Source organism: Benincasa hispida, chromosome 8 (assembly GCF_027475165.1).
Source record: "Benincasa hispida cultivar pf3 chromosome 8, pf3_genome.v1.1, whole genome shotgun sequence".
NCBI lineage: Eukaryota > Viridiplantae > Streptophyta > Magnoliopsida > Cucurbitales > Cucurbitaceae > Benincasa > Benincasa hispida.
The window spans coordinates 56819884-56835127 of NC_143485.1; the positions used below are offsets into that span (position 1 = coordinate 56819884).

Genomic DNA, 15244 nt, shown 5'->3' on the forward strand with positions numbered 1-15244 from the left:
AGCATTGACGACCATCGTCATGCGTTTTGCCTGATCGTTTAGTGTTTGCATGATCGTTTAGCAACTATTGTATATCGCTTAACAAAGCACGATCGTGTAGTATTTGCCTTCTATCGCATAGTGTCATCATCTAGTGTCGAAGGACTCTACACGATCGCTTAGTGTCCAACACTATCATGCAACTCCATCGTTTAGCACGAACAATTTACTGCACGATCTCTTAGTGCCGCGTCTTAATCGTTTAGCGCGTGCACAAGGTAAGCGATCACTTAGTGCTACCGCATAGCTCTTGACGCATTGCCCAACTACCGCGCATAGGTAAACGATCGCTTAATGCTATCGCTTAGAATTTCAACGCATTGCTTAGCTGTTGCATAGAGGTAAATGATCGTGCTATCGCATAGCAACTTACTGCATCGCTTAGCTCCCACCAAAAGCTACACGATCGTGCAGTGCTATTGTGTAGCAATACAACACATCGCTTAGCTCCAGCAGGTACACGGGTTTCTAGCGCACAACACCTAAACGATCAACGCCCGAAGCTACATGATCGTTTAGCTTTTCTTCACATCGTCTAATGCATGAAGCTAAATGACGATATGAACAGAGGCTGAACGTCTGGAATCTGCAACTTGGTCTCTTCGCTTGTTTCTTCGAATTACAGCTTAATTTCAACTCTAATGACTCCAATAAATTACAGACTCTTGGGAAGACATATAAGCTCATCAAACAAGAGCCTTACAAATTTAAACGAGAAATTAAAGAGAAATTAAAGGCCAAAACTCAAAAAACCATATCAGTACAGCAGTTTCATATTTTCATATAATACACCCACCAAACCAAAATTAAACTGAACTGAATGCTTATATGATTCTCTGATACCAATTGTTGGATTGATAGCAGCACGCAGCAGAAGTGACAAGGATCGATAAGCACTCTAATTGATTAATTTTGGCAGAAAAGAAAACATGCTGAAATAGAATTTAGTGGGTTTCAAGAACATACCTTTGAAGAACCGTTGAAATATTTATTTTTAGTTGCAAATTCCTCCAAATCTCTGTGCAGACCACCACAAGATCTTCTGTAATATTCTCTTAGTGCTCTAAGTTGAGTTGTGGGACTCAAAATAAGCTGGAATCAAATTGAATTTGGAGAAAGCTCACTGTAGTAACCCAAATGAAGAACATCTTCTTCTACCCGATTTTTTCAGAAAAATTCAATCGATAGCCTTACTTCAACTTCACTCCAATTTCTTCACTATATTTTAGAATATCATGCAAAGAGATTTGTTGCATAGGATGCAACTCATGCTTAGAGTAATTGAAGGTTGAAGATAATGGGTTCTTTGTGAGCAACTTGAAGATGAGGATGAAAAATCCAATTTTTCATTTTTGTGCTTTTCTATTTCTAAAATCTAAAATTTATTTTAAAATAATATTTTATTTCTAAAATAAAAAATTTATTATTTTTACAAATTAATTTCATAAATTAATTTTCTAATAAAATTAATAAATAATTATTTAAATAATTTAAATAATTCTAATAATTTAATATCCAATATTAAATTAGTTTTTACACAAATTCATATTCATATATTTAAATCATATTTAAATGTATATATTATCCAATTCCGTTAGATCCTAATTTGAACGTTTCAAATTAACTTATCACGCTACTCTAGAACTAATCCATTTTCGAGCTAGTAGGGGGACCTCGTGGACCTACAGATCATGGGCTCCAACGATCCGAGATTAATCAGCTAAACTCATTAGACCAATCTAACCACCATTCGTTAACTAATGGGTCATTCCACTAAAGCCCATAGTTGAACTCCCCTCACTGTAGATATATTATGTCCACTCGATATAACCATGATTAGTAAGTCAACCCTTCACAGGGTGTTCGTAATAACGGCTGGGTCAAATATTTGTTTTACCCCCGAAATTACCTCTTGTTCCTTAAGTCTCTACTGATCCTCTAATGAACAATTTTTTTGTGATCCAATTAATAAAACTGAGTCCCTCTCTGGCCAATGAGAAGGTGAGGTCCCTTGTTCAAGACCCAGAATCAGAACTTAAGGGGACAACCTCTCTATTATCCCTAAAAGTGGGTAGGAGTGAATTCCATCTTGCATCCTATGTCCACAGCTGAAATGGGAGGTTTATTGAGCCGGTGCTGTTGAGCCAACTCTCACCTATGCAAATCTAAAGATAATTCCAAATAAATAGGAGTTCATAGTTAGCTCAGGATTAAGGTCAAGTTACCTAGGTCATCGCTTTGAAATAATCAGTCTTAAACAGTAATCAACATTATAAAGTAAGAGTGATTGATTTTGTGGTCCGATCTTGTACAAACCCTTTTACACAAGGACACTCCCACTTCTCATGTCCCAACATGAACGGATTAGTATCACTTCGTTTGTAGCACTTTACAACTACTTGTAACAACTACAGAGTAGGCCGTATCCTATAGTGTTACCAGAATAAGGTACCCAACCTTATTCATATACTATAGATCATTTTGACTATTTACTCAAACCTGATCTACCTTTATGTCTCCACATAAAGTTCAAGTACTCATCTAATAGTCAAGGGACTTTCAGGTTTATTGGATTTCTATTAAGAAAAACATCTATTCAATAACACCTTATTGAATTTCCAGAATAAGTTCTATTGTTTACATACCATGAGTTTTAAGACATAAAACCCAACAATTTATCTAATCCACACAAAGCTAGATCTCAAACAGCTTATCTATTCACACGTTGAGGAACTGCTATATCATGGCAATCAATGAAATAGACCATAATTATCACTTCCTCAAATCATGCTAAAATTCTTGCAATTCACGAAGCTAGTCGAGAATGTATATGGCTAAGATTAATGACTCAATGCATTCCTGGAACATGTGTCTTATCTTTTAATAAAATTCTTCCAATAGAACATGTATCTATTTCTATGCGTACTTTTTTTTTTAAAGAAAAAAAGACAAGCAACTCATCTAATCTTTCTCAATCTAAAACTAGGTAACCTTATTTAAAAAGCTCACCACTCGAGTCCAAAACTAAAAGGAAAAGAAAAAAATAACGGACCAAACCCTAGACTAGAATCATCTAATCTCCATCTTTACATTTGAGTCCCCATAAAGTCCACCAAAATATAAAGCATTTGGGTATCTTCAACAATTGAATGAAGAAGTTCTTCGTTTATCTTCATACTTCTCCCTCTAATCTTCTTCTTCTTTCTTCTTTACAATATGAGTCACTTTTCTATTGCATTTTAGTAACTAGTACTTCAACATCTTAGATGTTGCCTTTTTTTGTATTGTATTTCAGTGTTTGTATTCTATTTTGTACTATTGTTATTAACTTGTTTGCTAAAGTTATCTATATCCTAGATTTTTTTTAAAGAAAAAGAAAATGTATCTTCAACATATCAGTATCTTCATTTTTTAGAAATATATATATTAAAAATATATATAAAAAAATGACACATCCTTAGACGTATCCGTATCTTAGTTTTTTAGAAAATAACGAATCTTCGTATCCGATCGTATCTATATTGTGTTGCCGTATCTGTGTCTGTACTTCATAGTGTATATATATATATGGACATCTAAGGGGAAGTATTATAAATATGTTATATTGGGTTTAATTAGATGTCCAATCCATGCGTCGCTCTACCCATGTGTCTCATACCTACACATTATTGGTGTCCATAATGAGGTATCTCCTACTTGCCATTTTAGCTATAAATAGAGATATTTGATGGAGCTTGAGAGAACGCACATACATTAGTGATCAATCCAAAAGATTGGAAAAATGGGAGAAATTCCTCTTTTGTTATTTTATTTATTATTATATTATATTTTCTCCATATCCATATTTTCGTTTTGTCGTTCAATTTTACCACAAGCATTTTATTATTGTTTTTTATTTACGATTTTCCGTGTCCAGGTCTAACTAAGAAAAACATAGCCGTATCATAACGTGTATACAAAACCAGAACATGTAGTTTAATAAATTAATTAAATTAATTTATTAGTTCAACTAAAAAATAACTTTTTTTCTGATAAGTATGGATCACAAGATTTGAACCTTTATCTTCAGTCAGTACATTTTGTATAATTTATATTGTGATCGATTTAAAGAAAAAAAAATAATATTGTGCAAGAGATGTTTGAATTGACATGATCTCTTGAGAACGAACCATTTGACTTCGCTATTTAAAATATTTCTTAATATTTTAACTTATAAATCATCTTCTAATTTCTTTTTTAAAGTATATAATAATTCAACATGTAAATTTATATATATCTGAGTTTTTTTAAATATATATGTATCATAGTCAATTAAGATCAATAGAAAAATGTTTCTTGAATTCATTGACTCCATATTGTGTTCACTTTGCATCCGGAAAATTTAATATGAAAGTAGATAAAAAAAGAACTCATATCTATAATCTCCAAGTTATGTAAGGAGAATATTTATATGTTATTTTTGATTTTATATTTTTCATAAATTCTCATATTACACTCTATCGAGTGATTGTAACTTTTCTAATGTATGTGTCTTTTTGATCGAATAAGTACAATTGATGTTGACCAAATACGACACATACTATATGTTTCAATTGGATGCATCTATCTGGGATGGAGGTGATTATACACTCTTTCAACGAAAATTGATATACACTCTGTCTAGGATGGATATATGGTAAAAAAAAAAAAAAAAACGGAAATAGATATTAATGTGAAAAAATTCTAATAAATATTAATGGGAAAACTAGTTGAGAGAAAAAAAAACTACATTTTGATTATTAATCGCTCAATTTGAAGAGGCATGCCAGAATATCTATATATATATATATATATATATATATTTCAATAATTAAGCAAAGTACATGTCTATGTGTCTCTTATGCCAATGGACAACTTTTCGAGTTGATGCTACTCTTTCATAGGTGTGATTTCTCTATTAAAAAAATTGGTCTAATACACATGAAAAATAATCAAATTCCAAAATGTAAATTTATTTTATTAGAGAATTGAAGTTCTTCCAAAAAGAATGGAAACTAAAGATTTTTCGTTCATCAAAAGGGAAACATTGAACCATGACAAAATGAGGAGGCTTGAAATTCAGAAACTCCTTTAAGTCGATGAAGAGGTACTCCACCTATCTTTTTCCTTTATTTTTTGTTTAAAGAATGTATTTCTTTTTTTTTTTTTTTTTTAAAATTTTCAAATGGAGATATGGTTGGTTTCAAATTTAGGAAAATATTATGTATAATGTATAATTTGTTAAATATTTAAAATGTGAATTCCATTATTAATTTTCAATGGTTTGTTTTCTTATATCTATAATTTGGATACTATTTTGACAAGTTAAAAAATTATAATTAGAATCAAATGAAAATAAACATTGCCCTTCAAAATCTTTGTATGAAGAAAGCAATAAAAATCAGGCTAATGCGATTAAACAAATTTAAAAAAAAAAAAAAAGTAATAAAAGTTCGTTAAACAAAATTAAAATATTTGGAGAATGACATTTAACAAACTAATTTGTTTTTAATCTAAAATTAACTAAAGAAAAAAACACTACTGTATAGCCAACTTAAATAGCTATTATTCACGTCTTATGGATAGTTTCTTTCATTTTTGTTTGACGTCTTCAATCATTTTGAATTTACATTGGTGTTGTTGAACAATGTAGATAATCAGATGAAACTGTAAAAACAATTTTTTAAAAGAACATAAAAACATATTATTTTTCAGATTATTTAAAAGAACTAAAAAATATTTTTTAAAAAAAGAAAATGCAAGGAAATAATTTATTTTGTTTTTTCAAAAAAAAAAAAAAAAGAAAGAAAAAAAAAAAGAAGAATGAAAATCATAACTATGTGTAACAAATGATTTGTTTGTATATAAAAAGACTATTCATTTTTGTAGATTTCAAAATAAATAAAAGAAAAATCATTATTTTCTTTATAAAAAACTAAGACTTTTGGAAAAACACAACTACTGTGTAAAAAGTATTTTTATATTGGTCGGGAAAATTTCATCCCCTAAATTCATATTAAATAATTTAAACCATTTCCACTAAATATGTAGTAGCAGTAGTAATGAGTCGAACACAGGAAACTTTTGAGCCCGAAGCAACAAGGGGAGGGGGTTTTGAAGTTGATTAGTTGCAAGAGAAATTAAATTGCATAAAATTAAAGCAAGCAATGTTGAGACGAAAAATGCAAAGAAGCCTAACTTGAGTTATTACGGAGTTTCTCTATTCACTGTACTTGATCGTCAATTTCTCATTACTTGAATTAAATGTTTGGCAACAAGAGCGTAACTCAACTGACATAGTGCTCGTACTATCATCCTCGAAGTCTTGCTCATACCTAACCGAACTAATTGGAAAAAGCAATTAGTTTGTCCTAATCAACTAACTAGTCCAAATTAAATTGATGAAAAACATGCAAATCCAAATTAAAAAACCATGGTTAAATATTCATTTGATTCAATCCTATATTCATTAGAACAATACAATTCACAAGCTAACCTAACCTATCACTTCTTAGTGGTCAACATAAGATTATATGTCATGTATCATGATGGACATCCAGGAATTGTTCAGGCACACGAACAGACAAAAAAAATGGAAAAAAGAGAGAAATCATGTGGAGTTCGGCTGAAATTTGAGACCTCTCTTTTATTTACAAAATCGTGATAGTGTCGTGGCACTAGGGTGCAACGCTGCAATGCAAGCGCTAGCGCAGTGAACATTCTGGTCATTTTGGCCTTCTCTTTCGCAGTTGATGCAATTAAGCTCCATTTTGGCATGTTTTAGCTCTACTACATCACTAATGCCCATTCTACATCTTAAGTGCTTGAAACCTATAAATTCATCAAATAAACATATAAAATCCAAAAACAATCTCGAATTAAGCAAAGCAAGATAGCACATTTTCAGTGCTATCAAACAACCCAACTTAATTCTTGATCGTCATCGAGCATGGTAGAATAAAACATACAGTCATGCAATAATATGCTTACTCACATGCATGGTTCGTTACTCAAATCTTAATAGTCTCCTAGGACTTAGTTTGCACTCAATAATGAAATCAATTCATAATCAGTCATTGAAGCACAATTTAAAATTGATTCTAAACTCATTCATGGAAGAATGAGTTTAAAGCACTTCTAACTAAGTCCTAGCAACTCATAATGGTTTTAAATAGCTCTCAATTTGTTTTCTCCTACATTGGCTCATGCACTAACCGTCAAGTGTAAAAAAAATCTGAGCAGTAATATGTCAACTGAGGTGTCTGAAGTTAATCTCTAGGGCACTAAATTTACATTTATTTTACCTAGGGGTATTAGCTTTTACGCATCAGGGAACTATACTCACACTTTTCTCGCAAGTGTCGTAACTAATCATAATAAAGGTAGCTTTTTCTATCCCTAGTCATGTATGACATTACAAGTTAATTTTTTTTTCATGATATTATCTTTTCAGTGCAACATTTCATTTTCATATTTTAAAGTAGGCATATAGATTGTTTTTCTCTCTCAGTATTATATTATAGCTAGAGACGTCCAATTTTCCCATGAGGACGGGGATTCCCCGACTAGGTGGGGAATGGAGGAGGAAGTGGGGGCAAAACATTTCCTGTGAGCTAAACAGGACGAGGATGGGGAATGTATTCCACATCTCCATCCCCGCCCTGTTCCCCGTCCTGCCCTGGTTAGTCTCTATTTATTTATTTAGTATAATTAGTTAATGTTATGTTATTATTAATATTGTTATATAAATATTACATTTAAATTTCAAGTTGAATTGTTTATTGGTCAAGATAATAAATATGTTTAAATTTATTATTCAAATTTATATTATATATGTGAATAATTTGATTTATATTTATTTCGTTCTACTAAAAAAGTTGATTGGTTTTTTTAGGCCGAAATTTAAGTAATTTATCTTTAAATTCAGATTTTTTATGTAAAACTAATCATAATAAACAATTTAGTGATAGAGTTAATTGCTTATTTAAAATTTACCCACATTAATGATTTTAATTAATTGGTTTTTTCAAAAAAAAAAAAAACTAACTAACGGAAAAAAAAAATAAGGAATCTCTACGAATTCCCCATGAAGAATCCTTGCCCCGATCCCCGTGGAAAATTTAATATGGATGGGGAATGCAATGGAAAGTGGGGATGGGGACAGAGAATGGCATCCCCGACTCCACCCCGCTCCGTGGACATCTCTAATTACAACCGATCATACAAGACACTATCTAATAAATGGAGCTCTTCGGTGTGACAACAAAAATACAAGCCATATAAATACAATTTTAAGAATGCAAGATCTAATATAGACAGAAAAAGAACTTAAACGTGCATAAAAAGTAAGAAATTTTTTTAAAAAGGACTAAAAATCATGATTAATCATCTAAAACATCATTTTACACAAGAAAAATCACAAGGGAGTATGTCATCAACTTATCATCATAACAAACCGCTGTCATCAACTTATCATCATAACAAACCGCACAACATGAATGAGTATGCATATAAAGCACACAAACAAAATAGCGTAAACTATAACAACTGTGTCAGCATCTTCCACCCTCAACTTAGGAGGTTTGCCACTATTTTGAACAAGAATAGAACTATAAAATGCAGGATGAGCAGTATAGGGAATATTAGAAACAAAAAAAAAAAAAATCAAACTTTTCTTCATGTCTTAGAGTTAATGACCCTTTATCTACATCAATTATAGCCCTAGAAGTCTTTAAGAAGGGTCGACCTAACAACACAGATAATTCAAAAGAAGGGGAGTCAACATTCATATTAATAACATAAAAATCAGAAGGAAAAGTTAGGCCTTTGACTTTAACAAGCATATCTTTAACCAATCCTACTGACCTAACCAAAGAATGGTTAGCTACCTGCACCAAAATATCAGCAGGTGCAGGATGTGTAACTCTTTTAAATAGAAGTAGGCATAATGTTTATAGTAGACCCTAGATCTAACATAGCATGCTCAAATTTTCTAGTGTCTATTTGACATGGCATAGAAAATGTAGATGGGTCCTCCTTCTTAACAGTTAAATTACTTGTGATACTACCTCATGTTCGACCTCTTTTTCTCTCTTTTCCTATGACGAGGCTTCAACTAAAACCTTCTTTCCCCTTGTAGTAGGGCTCTTATCTCTAGAAGACTAGATAGATTTCATCTCCGCCTTATGTGATCATCCCTGAACATTAGTCAACCTACTAGGAAAAGGAGCACGGGGGATATTAGCTTTTAAATTAAGAAGTGGATCAAATCTTACCTCACGTCTTATTGATGGGCTAACAATCTTCTCCTCAGTATCCTCTTCACTCACCACCTTAACTGGCTCAGAAGTAAGCATCAGGGAGTTTTCAATGCAACAAATAGTAGAAGTGGCATTAACGTTTTGTACCTCAGACACTACCTAGGAAAGGAGCTTCCCATATTGAGCATCTAACCTATTGATCGTGTTGGCCAGTTAGAAAAGTTGATTGGCCATGTTCTGCATGTGAGAGAGGTTGTCTTTTGGCTCTGCATAAGCTGTGAAGTGGTATCTGCTAAGCTCTTCACCACATCCTCGAAAGGCATTCTTGAGCTACTTTGTCCCTGATTTCCTTGATTTCCCCAACGGTTTTAAGTGTACATCTGTCCACTTTGCTGATTGGAAGCATAGCTCACCTTAGATATAGGCTCCTAGGGTTGTGCCTTGGTAGAAAACCTGTTTCACAAGAGCAAACAATTCAACAAGTTCAACTCTATGTTCATTTACCTCTTGTAAAGATGTTGGAGGGTAGGAGGCTCCTATTCCAAAGTGTTGGACACTTGCTGCCATGTTAAAGATGAGTGCTTTTGTCTTTAAAGGGGTCTTATTAACTAGTGCACCTCTTACAGCTGCATCAACATTACCTCTATCACGAGGGACGATCCCTCTATAGAAGTACTGTATTAGAAGCACTCAAAGATTTGATGATGTGGAAAACTACCACAGTGGCATTTGCAACACTCCCAATACTCATGTATGGTCTCCCCTCCATTCTGGGTGATGCCATATATCTCTTTTCTTATGCTTGCAGCTCTAGAGGTGGTAAAGAATTTCCCCAAGAACTGCTTCTTCATTTCAGCTCATGTGGCCATTAATCCAGCTAGAAGGTAGTAAAATCAATACGTGGCGTGGTCCTTGTGGGAGAACGGGAAACACTCAGATTCATCATCTCCTTCGCCACACCATGCCGTCTCATGCCATCGCACATGATATAAAACTCATTTAAGTGCTTGTATGGGTCCTCTCCTACCAAGCCACAGAAAACAAGTAGTAAGTGAATCAATCAAGACTTAAGCTTAATGTTACCTGTAGGCTTGGGATATGTGACGCAAATAGTGAAAGAAATATGACATGAGGATTTCTATGGGCAGTGGAAGGATTGTTCCAAATTCCATTTGATATTGAATACTAATAATTACACTCAATAAATGGAAACTAATAGGTCAAGCACAATACGAAATTACAACATGGTTTAATATAATCAAGGGATAAAGTATCATACCCTTGAAAACTCATTCCTCAAACTCTCGCGATCACAAATGCTTGTTCGGTCTCGAAGAATAGAACGATCAACAGCAACGACTATACGAACAACGCGAACACACAATGAACGACCTCCAAAACCTCGAACGCAGTCGAGTTGAGTGAGGACACCACCACGATGATTACCTTGGTATTCTCGGTGTGAGAATTCAGGAGTGTGGGCTCTGTATGGACTTGGTTAGAGGACGAGACTGGAGGAATAAAAATCGTATAGACAATTGAGTAAGTGGGAGATGAGAAGTGTCTATCGTATAGACGAATGCTCAATCGTGTAGAAGAAGGCAACCTATCGTATAGACGATGCCCTGCGATCATTTAGCTACGACCAGCTAAGTGAACTATCGTATAGTAACACTTCATAATCATTTAGTCTCTCTATCAGCTATCGTTTAGTGAAACAATTTCACTTGACAGCATCTTCGTGAGTTTCTTTCCAAAAGTAGCAATTATTCTAAAATTAGGAAAACATTTTTTCTTTTATCTCACAGTTACCATAGAACTACCAATAACCTCCCACTCAATAATCTTCCACTCAATTAGGAAAACAATTTCACTTAATGTAAATCATATTTACATTAATCCTCCACTTGATGTATCTCATACATCACACCAATTATATCATACATAATCGAATTTCCTCTTGTCAATTTGAACATTTTAAATCAACCTCAATAACTGATTCTCAACTTGAATCTATTGAGCTACCAAGGGGACCTTATGGACCTGTAGCTTGAAGCACCAATAGTACGTGAATAACTGACTAAACTCTTTAGTCACGGGATCCACTATCCGTTAACTGCTAGGCACTTTACTAAAGATTGATAGTTGCACTCTCCTAACTACAGATATATTTTTGTGTCTATATCAACCAATCAATAGTATGATAACCCTTCACATATCACTTGTAAGTACAGCTGGGCCAATTTATCGTTATGCCCTTGTAGTTACATCTAACTCCTTAAGTACTACTGATCTCTCTAATGAACATAAGTCATAGTCCTACTATGACCGAGTCCTCTTTTCCAAAGAGAAGTTGTAGCCATTATGTTCAAGACCCGGAACCAGCCCTTAAGGGAGCAATCTATCTACTTACCCTTGCTTCGGGAAGGAGCGAATTATATCTTGTGTAACTGAGTTCCCAACTCCCAAATTAGACAAATCCCCAAAAAGGTAGGTTGGTTGAGTTGACAATCTGGCCATTCTCACCCATACTAATCAAAGGATCACCCTCAAAGGCAGAAGTTCCCAAAACATTCAGGATTAAGATCATGTCACCTATGGCCATTTAGGTGAGATGTAAGTCTCAAGTATCAATGGTATTATATAAAGAGACGAATCATCTCATGGTTCGGTCTTAAACAAACTCTTTGTATAGGACACCCTCGCTCGCATGTCTCCACATGAATGGTCAGGATCAACCATCTGTAGTAGTTCACAACACTTGCAAACCTCTACAAAGCGGGTTGTATCCATAGTGTCACCAGGATCAGGTATCCCTCTTTAATTCTTATACTATAGATCTTTTTAGGTTATCACTTAAGACATGATCCACTCGTATATCTCATATACATGTTAAAGTTTACATACAATAACCATGGAGCTTTGTTTATTGGATATGAGTAAATGCAAAATAAAATAACTCTTATTTTATTCATAAGAATGTGTACAATTTACAAACTACGAGACTTCAGGAGAATTAGGACACCAATCCCAATAAAGAGGGTGTTGGTAAACATTAGGGGCAGCAAGGTCCCTTAATTTAAACTCTTACTCAAGTTGAGCCATTATCTCTTCCACTTCTTCTTGTAAAGACACTTCTTCTTCAGTGCCTTCCACACAAATTTGTTCAACTCTAGCTTCTCTCCTTCATCTCTTCTCCTCCTGTCAAAGCTCTACAAAATACTACAAACTAGATCCTTGGGAGGATCGGGTCATACAAAGAAAAATTCAAGAACGAATAAAGAATTGAAATCCTTTCAATAGAGAAACTACTTGGTTCTCCATCAACGATGCCAGTTTGGTCAAGCAAATTTCGCCGCCTAAATTCGGAGCAAATAATTTAAATCGTTTCCACTAAATATGTAATAGTGGTAGCAACGGGTCGGACACAGTGAACCTTTGAATTACTCTATCAAGTAGTTTATAGCCTGAAATAACTGGGAGGGGGGGGGGGGGAGGGGGGGGGGTTGAAGTTGATTGGTTGCATGAGAAATTAAATTGCATAAATTTAAAGAAAGAAAAGTTGAGACAAAAATGTGAAGATAGCCTAGCTTGGGTTATTACAGAGTTTCTCTATTCAATGTATTTGTTCATTGACTTTTCATTACTTGAATTAGTTGTTTATTTATACCTAACCTCTAATTGAAAAAGCCAATTAGTTTGTCCTAATCAACTAACTTGTCCAAATTGAATTGAAGAAAAAGATGCAAATCCAACTTTGTCTTAGTTGCATTAAGATCTAGGAAAACTTTAGGTGGAATATTCAACAGGAAAAACGATGAATAAATATTCATTCAATTCAATTCTAGATTTGGTAGAATAATTTGATCCACAAGCTAATCTAACCTATTGCTACTTAGTGATCAACATAAGATTATATATCACGTATCAAATGTTAATCAAAATGCATCAATCATAAAATCCACAAGTGTCTGATAATATAATCATAATCTTATAAGAACATAATTGAATCAAGTAAATACATCAATGTTCGTTTCAAAAGCTCACAAGCACATGAAACTAGAGAAAAAGTTCTAAAATCAAAGCTAGAACAAGTTACCTTAGCCCATAATTATCATGATGGACATCCAAGAATTGTTTAGGTACATGAACAGACAAAAGAGATAGCGAAAAAAGAGAGAACATGTGGAGTTCGGCTGAAATTCGAGATCCCCTAACCATTGGCGCAAATTTCTTATTTAAAAAGTCGTGGTAGCACCGCAACACTAGGGTGCAACGCTTCGGCACTGATGGAAATTCATGCGTGCCTAGACTTTGGAGCACCGCGGCGCTACACCAAATTTGGTGTTTTTGGAAAAAGCATCAGGCGTTAGTGCCGTTACGTTGTGCACTGCGTATCTAGGGGCATTTCTTGTCATTTTGGCCTTCTCTTTCCCAGTTGATGCAATTAAGCTCCGTTTTGACCCATTTGAGCTCCACTTCTTCACTGAAAGTCCCGTTCTACCTCTTAAGTGCTTGAAATCTATAAATTCATCAAATAAACATATAAAATCCAAGAACATTCCCAAATTAAGCAGAACAAGACAACACATTTTCAGTGCTATCATATATGTATAATAACTATTCATTTCTTAAGCTTCAATATAAATAAAAGAAACATTTCTTTCTTTCTTTCTTTCTTTCTTTATTTTTTTGCAAAAATCAATCAATTACAAGAAATAGTCAAACAATTATCCATGAGGTAATAACATATCATATTATGTCACTTTTATTTATAAGAATCATTTTATAACTATTAATGTAACTTTTTTTAGATAATACTTTAAATGTAATTACATCAAACAATTTTATTCGGGGCTGCTCTCTCTAAGGTTACTGTCGCTGCTTGGGTTGGGGTGGTTGACCTTCGTAGGCCGCTGCTTCAAACTTCGCCGATCGTATTCGACGGGGGTAGGCTTACCGGTCGGCTTCTTTAGGTGTCGCTCGGGTCGGTCGTTCGTTCTTTCGTTGGTACACCGACCGTTCGTTCGCTGGTGTGGGTTATATTTTTCCGCTTCAAATCAGTCATTCGTTCGTTCGCTGGTTCACCGTCTGATCGTTCGCTGGTTAGGGGTAGAGGGTTCGTTGGTGTGGTTGTCCGTTTGCTTCGTTCGTGACTGAGGTGTTTTTAGACGTCAAGACTTTGATTTGAGGTTCGGGCATTGATAGATTTGAGGTATTGAGGTGTGGGTTTAACCATGGTGAGAGCTGGTGATGATGGTGTGTAAGCGGTGGCCTTTAAGATTGAAGGAGAAGAATGCAGGTCGAGTTGCTTGTCAACCCTTTCGTCTGCTTAGACTAGAGATCGATTTAGGATTGGGTGCTCGTTCTTCAAAGGTGAAGGATTTTGGTTTGGTTGACTGTTCTTCTGAGGAAGGTGAAGGGTCTGGAATGAGGAGTGGTGGGTTGAAGAAGCCTCTGTCGTCTAACCTAGAGGCCGAAGAAAATCGAGTTGTGAGGGATGAACGGGGTGGGCTGGGTTTTGGGTTAGCTGATGGGCAGGGGAGTTTGGGCTCATGTGGAGTTGGGGTGTAGGAAGTGAAGGGTGTGCCTGGGAGCCTCGGGGGTGTTGGGGGCCCGGATGTAAACTGGGTTGTAAGGGGTGTTGGGTTGGGCTTGGAGGGAGCTGGGGTGAGCCAGCCTGTTAGGAGTGGTCTGAGGCTAAGTGAAGGGAGTGGACTGGTGCAAGGGGAGCTGGGGATAGGGTCGAAAGGCATGAGAGCTTTGGTGGGTGGGTCGTGTGGTGTTAGGCCGGAGTTGGAAGGCTCGGAAGAGGGGAGGCAGAAATCAGGCAGTGAGAAGGTTTCACGGGTTAGGCTTTGTGGAAGTGAGGGTCGTTCAGTGGACACAGGGTTCTTTGTGAGCGGGAGGAGTCGGTTCCCAAAATC

General features: G+C 35.0%; 1 non-coding gene across 1 annotated transcript; it reads left to right on the forward strand.

The window, feature by feature from the left end:
• Positions 1–10013: 10013 nt before the first annotated feature.
• Positions 10014–10120, forward strand: LOC120084274 (small nucleolar RNA R71). Its single transcript, XR_005483639.1, has one exon. It is a non-coding gene; the product is annotated as a small nucleolar RNA R71 (small nucleolar RNA).
• The last annotated feature ends 5124 nt before the right edge of the window (positions 10121–15244 follow it).